The sequence below is a fragment of the Mustela putorius genome, unplaced genomic scaffold, assembly GCF_011764305.1.
Source record: "Mustela putorius furo isolate JIRA1106 unplaced genomic scaffold, ASM1176430v1.1 tig00537227_pilon_pilon_pilon, whole genome shotgun sequence".
Lineage (NCBI taxonomy): Eukaryota > Metazoa > Chordata > Mammalia > Carnivora > Mustelidae > Mustela > Mustela putorius.
Window position 1 is genome coordinate 7382912 of NW_025422368.1, and position 8785 is coordinate 7391696.

Consider the following 8785-nt stretch of genomic DNA (forward strand, 5'->3'; position numbering starts at 1 on the left):
ATTGATAAGATTGGTTTCAATCTATCTTCTTGCTATTTGTTTTCTGTTTGTCCCATCTGTTCTGTTTCCTTTTCCTTATTTCCATTCCAGTGTTTACATTAATTGAATTTTTAAATGATTCCTTTTTACCTCCAGTATTGATTTACTAGCTCTTCCTCTTTTCTTTTTCTTTTCTTTCTTTTGCCCTGTTGTTGTTATTATTACTTTAAAACAGTTCTTTCAAAAGAAATTTCTGTGCTGATGGAATTGTTCTAATGTGTACTGCTCAGTATGGTAACCACTATCCACATATGGATATTGAATACTTTTAGTGTGACTAGTATGATTAAGGAACTAAATTTTTAATTTTTTCAAATTTTAATTTTAATTTAAACAGCTATGGGTAGCAAGTATCTACTATATTGGACAGTGGAGCTAGGGAGTTTGTAATATATGCTTCAGTTTATCACAGCCCATCTTTAAATAGTATAACATTTTTCATTTCCTCCCTTACATTCTTTGTGTTTTTGTTGTCATATATATGCTATGTTATATATATGCTTCTACATATGCTAAAATCTCAAGTGCATTTTTATTATTTTTACTTTAGTCATTTATCTTTTCAAGAGATAAATATGCAGGTAAAATATTTTTATATTTTACCTACATTTTATCACTTCTCACACTCTCTATTCCTTTGTGTTGATCCAAATTTTCACATTTTTTTCTTCTGCCTGAAGAGCTTCCTTTTAACATTTCATTTTTTGTTTGTTTGCAATAGTCTTTATTTTCCCTTTCGTTTTTGAAAGACATTTTTGCTTAGCAAAAACTTCTGGGTTGACCTTGTCTTCTGCCTCACATAGCTTTTAAAAGAAATCTGCTGGCATTATTTGTTCCTCATTTCTTTGTTCATCTAGAGCAGAATAGCAAAGTTTTCTGGAAAGTGCCAGATAATAAATCTTCTAGCCTTTGCAAACCATAAAAGGCTTTTAGGCTGTTGCAACTACTCAACTCTACCAATGGAGCACAAAGCAGCCCTAGCAAATACATAAATGAGTGTGTTCCAACTAAACTTTATTTACAGAGACAAGTGGTGGGCCAGATTTGTCCCATGGGCCATAGTTTGCCAATCCTTGTTCTATATGTAATACATCTTTTTTATCTAACTACTTTTAGAAATTTTTGCTTTACCTTTGGTTTTTAGCAGTTTGATTAGAACATACCTTGGCATGTTTCCTCTAAGTTTATTCTGCCTAGATTTCATGAGTTTCAAATTTGGAAATTTTTTAGCAATTACTTCTTTTTTTGTTTTTAAGACTTCATTTATTTATTTATTCGTCAGAGAGCGAGAGAGGGTGCTCAAGCAGGCAGAGACAGAGAGGAAAGCAGGCTCCCTGCCAAGCAAGGAGCTTGATGTGGGATTCAATCCTAGGACCCTGGGATCATGACCTGAGCAGAAGGCACCACTTAACCAACTGAGCCACCCAGGCGTCCCTAGCCATTGCTTCTTATTTGAATATATTTTTGGTCCCCAACTCCTGAAACTTCGGTTGCATATGTGTTAAGCTGCTTGATATATTTCCAGATCTCTTTTGTCCCGATCCTTTCTTTTTCAGTCTTTTTTCTCTCTGTACTTCATTTTAAATAGTTCCTATTTCCAGATCTTCAAGGTCTCTACTCTTTTCTCCTATAGTCTATAATTTGCTATATTTCCTCCTGTGAAAATTAAAAATGTTTTAAATTTGATAATCATGATTTTGTTTAATATTAAACTTTAAAATTTGTTTTCAAGAAATTACTTGAAAATTTTCAAGATATTACTTGACTTACAATAGTATTTTACATATTTAAATTCAGTAAGTCACAGAATAAAACTCTTCGCTTGAACAATATAATTCTCCTTTAATAGCAGTGACTTTATATAAGAGGTTTGACTTCAAACTGTCTTACTATTCCTTTCTTGAGCCTCTATTGTCCAAAGACAGGCACATTTCAACTCATGTCTTTTTTTTTTTTTAAGATTTTATTTATTTATTTGAGAGAGAGAGAGAGAAAAGGACAGAGTACAAGGGGTGGGGAGGGGCGAGGGAGAGAGAAAAGCAGAATCCCTACTGAGCAGGAAGCCTGATGCAGGCTCAGGCTGGATCCCAGGTCGTGGAGATCATGACCTGAGCTGAGGGCAGAGGCATAAGGGACTGAGCCACCCAGGCTCCCCTCAACTTTTTTCCTTAATGAATATTTTGCATCAAGTTCCTGAAATTTTCCACTTCTTTCACACTAGTAGAAACTCTTCCAGTTGCAATAAACAATGATACTATTTCTTCTCTGGTTAGATGGAATTCATAAGTGGGCCTGCTTTCTGCTATGTTTGCTAGCAATGTCCCGGGTGGCGGGGGGGGGGGGGGCTTCAAAGCAGTGCCAAACCCTTTATTGTGGGAAAACCAGTATTTTCCCACAGTTGACATTTAAACCAACAAATACAACCCATAATTTTTGGAACATTTCTATAATGCATTCTCAAGTCTGCCTTTAGTTAGCTTGCTCCTTTTTCTATACCAAACAAAAAGTAATAATAATTCTTATAAAAATGCAAGAGAAATTATTTAACTTTATGAAGTATTTCCAAGAGTAACTTTGTCTTTTGAATATTAAACTTCATTTCCACAAAACACTTGAAAGTCTGGGTGCTCAAAGAATGATAGCAATTTAGATAAAGGGCTTCATTCCTTTAAGTAGAGAAAATACAAGTTCTTTTTTTAATATTTTATTGATTTATTTGACAGACAGAGATCACAGGTGGGCAGAGAGGCAGAGAGAGAGAGATGGGGAAGCAGGTTCACTGCTGAGCAGAGAGCCCAATGCCATGTGGGACTTCATCCCAGGATCCCAGGATCATGACCTGAGACGAAGGCAGAGGCTTTAACCCACTGAGCCACCCACGTGCTCTGAGAAAATGCAAGTTCTTGAAAATCCCATCAAACACACTAGTGAAATTCTGTAACGAGCGTCCTCATTTCTTTTCCCAACAGGTATATTGTGAAGGCGGTCTTGCTCTCAGAGGCACATAATGCCTGCAGGCAGTCCAGAGGTGGTTTGTTAAATGCCCCCTTCCCCTTTTTTGTACATGGAGACCATCTGTGAAAAATGTCTCTTCACATTTCCCTTGAACAGAAGCTAAAATACTGAAAGGTTTTTAATTGTGACTTTAAAAAGTTTTTTTCATAGATGATGATATCCCCTATCTTTCAAGCATCTGGTCCCTTGTAACTGTGTAAAAACAATTTACATATTCAGTATCAGGGTATTATATATCATCAGCTTTACAGACGTTTTCTGGGGATCATCAGCCTCAGGCACTGAAGAAACAGTCTTCTGTGATTCCTCATTCAAAGATTCATGCACAGCTCCGCATCATTCAACTTGCTCACATCCTGCAGTGAGATTAGTGCCTTCTTCAGAATACTTATAGCTTGCAAATTTTATTTACACACTTGATTCTTAACTTACTTGATTTTACATTTTTATCACTTCTTACACTGAACTTACTTGCTTTATCCAATAATAAACATAAAATGTTTCATGATATCAGTATTGATATTAACAACAAAACTACAGAATGAAATTTAAGATTCTTTGCAGTTTGTTTTGTTATTAGGGCATATCCCACAAAGAAAAGACAAAGTCCTGCATTCAAAAGTCATGTGAAATAAATCTTTTTTGTTGAGGGGGGGTTTGTGTTACCACACACATGCTTAGGCTTATTTGCTTTGTTTTTAATTTTAGGGATTGCTCTTTTTTCTCTTTTTGATTTAATTTACTTTTTGACTATGTAAAATAATTATATTATTCTAAAGTCAAAACTACAAAAGAAAAGGTATACTCAGAGGAGTCTTTTCCAATCCTACCCGCTAATCCTCATTCCCCATCCCCACCTCCTATAAATAGCCATTTTAATTAGTTTCTAAATCATTCTTTAATGTCTAATTTTGGACAAGAACTAGGTACCCATATACTGCTCTGCACCTTACCTCACACAATATTATGACAATCATTCTATAGCAATGCAAAGAAATACTCCTATGTGTGTATGACTATGTCCACTATGTACTATAATTTATTTAGCTATTCCGGTCCTCTCTCTTAATGGCATTCAGGATATTTATAGTCTTTTGTCATTAAAAATAATGCCACAGGAATAACCCTGTGCATATATCATTCTGAATTTGTGCAGATGTACTTTTAAGATAGTTTCCTAGAAAATGGGCTGGCTGGGTTAAAGGCTGACTGTCTCTATTTGTAATTTTGCTAGATAGTTACAAATTCCCCTCCTTGAGGGCTGTATCATTCTACACTTCCACTGGTCGATATCAGTATGTCTCTTTCACCAGAACTGTGGTAAGAGTGTGCTCTCAAACTTTTGGGTTTTTGCCAGCACAGTAAGAAATGCTATCTCAATGTAATGCAATTTGCTTCTTTTTGTTGTTGTTTTTAAAGGGTATATTTTACTACTTTAAGGGCCCACTTGCATGAATTTTTAACTATGTTTATGTCTTGTGCTATTTTCCCACTGGATTTATCTTTTTATTTCTAGGCTCTCTTTTTATATTAAGGAGATTAACCTTTTCCTGTGGTTTAAGTTGCAGATATTTTGTCCAGTGACTCATTTGTCTTAGGTCTTACTTGTGGTGGTATCTGGGTCATACCATTTTTAAACATTTTCATGTAATGGAAGTTGTCTTCTATTGATTCTAGATTTCAAGTCATAGAGATGTATTCCTCACTACTCCCATGGGTAATGATTATACAGAAACTGACCCATGTTTTCTTCTGTTGTTTTTAGGGTTTCCATTTTTGTTATGTTTAGTTAACTAATCCATGCAGAGTTTATCTTGCAAATGGTACCCAGTTTTCTCAGCAACATTTATTACAAAGTCCATTTCTTCCTTGTTTTGCAATTTCTTTATCATATATGAAATTACTTTATATACTGGATTTATATTATGTTTCATTGTGTAACTGTCTATTCATGTGCCAGTTCTACACTTTAGACTGTGAAGGCTTTCTAGTATTTTAAATGTCTGGTAAGACTGGCCCCTCCCCATTGCTTTTCTTTTCAGCGTTTTTCCTAGAAAGTCTTATTTAGTTTTTTCCATATGAACTTAAGAATCGATTTATCTAGGGGTGCCTGGGTGGTTCAGTCAGTTAATCATATGCGTTTGGCTCAGGTCGTCATCCCCGGGTCCTGGGTCCTAGGTCCTGGGTCCTGGGTCCTCGGGTTGAGGCCAGTGGAGTCTGCTTTGGGCTCCTTGCTCAGTGGGGAGTCTGCCTCAGCCCCTCCCCCCAGCTGGTGCACACTCTCTCTCTCTCAAATAAAACAAAATCTTTTTTAAAAAAAGAATCAATTTATCTAACTAAAAAACAAACAAAATCTTGTTAGACTTTTTACTGAAATTATCTTAAATTTACAAATTAACTGAAGGTATGTCTTTTATTCATTCAAGTTTTTTACTTTTGTATTTTGGGGAGTATTATAAAGTTTCCCTGTACGTATGAATCCTACTGACTTCTGTAAATTGCTTTTATATCCTGCACTTTGCTGAGTTATCTTTTTATTTTCAGCAGTTTTCCTATTGCTTTGCTTTCATTCTCTAGACACGTGACTATATTTTCTACAATTCTCATATATCTAATTTCTTTCTCTATATCAGTGCTGTGGCAAATACCTCAAACACCGTGTTAGATGTTATAGTAATAGTGTAGACACCCTTGTTGTGACTCAGACATTAGTAAGGATGCCTCCAGTGTTTTCCCATAAAAAGAGTAAGCTACTGGTAAGCAAGATGCTTTATAATGTTAGGAAAATACTCTTCTATTCCTCTTTTAACAATTATTTTTATTAGTAATACATCTTGAATCTTCTTAGATATTTTTTCACAATCTATGGAGATAATCACAAGTCTTTTCTTCTGATATATAATATTAATAAATATGTTAATGTATTTTCTAACATTGGACCATCTTTTCCTTCCTAAAGCAATATCAACTTGGTCATGACATATCATGTTGTTTGATTCTATTTGCTAATATTTTATTTGGGATTTTTGCACTGATACTCATGAATGAGATTCATCTGTACCTTTCTCTTTGTACAATCTATCAGATTTTTGTCCCAATGTTACATTTATTTTATTAAAGACTTTTTGAAGTCATCCTTTTTCTGCTCTTTAGAGTGGATTTAAGATTATCAGTCTTTAAAGGTTTCTTTTGAAACATCTTGAATAATTTTAAGGGTAATTTAAAAATATATACAGTGGAAAAAAGATAGTCTCTTCAATAAATGGTGCTGGGTAAATTGGACAGCTATGTATAGAAAAATGAAACTCCACCATTCTCTTATACCATACACAAAGAAAAACTTGATATGGTTAAAAGGCCTCAATGTGAGACAGGAATCTATCAAAATCCCAAAGAAGAACATAGGCAGTAACCTCTTCAACATCAGCCACAGCAACTTCTTTCAAGACATGTCCCCAAAGGCAAAGGAAACAAAAGCAAAAATGAACTTTTGGCACTTCATCAAGATTAAAAGTTTCTGCACAGCAAAGGAAACAGTCAATAAAACAAAGAAGCAATCCACAGAATGGGAGAAGATATTCACAATGACACGACAGACAAAGGGCTGATATCCAAGATCTATAAAGAACTCCTCAAACTCAACACACACAAAACAGATAATCACATAAAAAAAAATGGGCAGAAGACATGAACAGACACTTCTCCAAAGAAGACATACAAATAGTTAACAGACACATGAAAAAATGTTCATCGTCATTAGCCATCAGGGAGATCAAAATCAAAACCACATGGAGATGCCCCCTTGCACCAGTTAGAATGGCCAAAATCAACAAGACAGTAAACAAGTGTTGGAGAGGATGTGGAGAAAGGGGAACCCTCTTCACTGTTGGTAGGAATGCAAGTTGGTGCAGCCACTTTGGAAAACAGTGTGGAGATTCCTTAAGAAATTAAAAATAGAGCTTCCCTATGACCCTGCAATTGCACTACTGGGTATTTACCCCAAAGATACAGATACAGTGAAAAGAAGGGCCATCTGTACCCCAATATTCCTAGCAGCAATGGTCACAGTCGCCAAACTGTGGGAAGAACTAAGATGCCCTTCAACAGATGAATGGATAAAGAAGATATGGTCCATATATACAGTGGAGTATTATGCCTTCATCAGAAAGGATGAATACCCGACTTTTGTATCAACATGGACGGGACTGGAGGAGATTATGCTGAGTGAAATAAGTCAAGCAGAGAGAGTCAATTAACATATAGTTTCACTTATTTGTGGAGCATAAGGAATAACACAGAGGACATTGGGAGATGGAGAGAAGTGAGTTGGGGTAAATCGGAGGGGGAGACAAACCATGAGAGACTGAGGACTCTGAGAAACAAACAGGGTTTTGGAGTGGAGTGGGGTAAGCCTGGTAGTGGGTATGAAGGAGGGCACATATTGCATGAAGCACTGGGTGAGGTGCATAAACAATGAATTTTGGAACACACACACAAATTTTAATTTAATTTAAAATTTAAAAATTCTATCCAGTATTTTGTTTTCAGCAGGTAGCTGGTCTAAGTAATCTACTCCTTGTTTCTCGTGAAGAAAAAAACTTCCACCTTTCTTTACCTTAATTACTTCTTCTAATCCTTCAAGAATTTATTCGGTTATAATCTTCTTTCAAAAGTTTTCTCTGAGCCCCCAGGTTGTGCTAAGTTGCCTCTTGTCTCTTTTCTGGCTTCTACTGGATGGCATTTATTCTTGCATTACTGTATAATATTGAAATAATTCATTATGTTATCATTATCTTCCATTAATCAAAAGTTTCTTATGGACAGGAATCCTGTATTGCCTCTACTTTTTAATTCCCAGTATCTAATGCCAAACACCGTACCTGACATTGAGTAGGAGGCTTAATAAATATTTAATGAACTAATCTTTGATCAGATCCTCCCAACACACACGCACACACACACACACACACACACTACCTGTTTCCTCTCAAGTTCATCTAAGAGAATACAGTAAAAAATCTAAAAGTCATTGTTGGCAGACTATACCCCCTCACATTCAATTTGTAGTCAATCACCAAGCTCTATCTATTCCGACCTAAAATATTTCAAATTCACTCACTTCTGTCCCTTTATATGGCCACCACCTTAGTCCAAGTCCCTACTACTTCTTGCCTAGATCACTTACTTGCTATTCTTCCTATTCTAATCATTGTTCCTTCTATAATCCATTCATCAGAAAGTCAAAGTAACCCTTTAAAAAGACAGATGTGATTATGTCACTTGTATAAAACCTATCAATAGTTTCTTCTTCTTTTGGGATAAAGTTTAGAATCTTTAGTATGTCCACAAAGACCCTGGCTAATCTGGAGCATCTATCCTTTCCAGCTTTAACTTGTGCCCTTTGCTTCCTTATCATTCTGGCCTCATACTCTTCTTCCAACTTCATAAACTTTTTCCCACTCAGAATCTTTGAATACTCTTGACCATTTTCTAGAGGGCCCACTCCCTGCAGCTTTGATCTGGTTATATCCATTTATTTTCCAAATCCATGATCAAAGCAGTTTTCTTTTACCTCCCAGATTTACTGAAACTCTACTGAATGGTCATATTATCCTTCATACTTTTCCCTTATAGAACTAACCACTACTGTGATTATTTTTGTGTTTCTTTTTTTTTTTAAGATTTTATTTATTTATTTGACAGAGATCACAAATAGGCAGCGAGGCAGGCA

The 8785-nt window shown here is 35.6% G+C and overlaps 1 pseudogene; it reads right to left on the reverse strand.

Annotated features, from left to right (window-relative positions):
* Positions 1-2207: 2207 nt before the first annotated feature.
* LOC123390018 lies at positions 2208-2732 on the reverse strand (annotated as a pseudogene).
* Positions 2733-8785: the final 6053 nt, after the last annotated feature.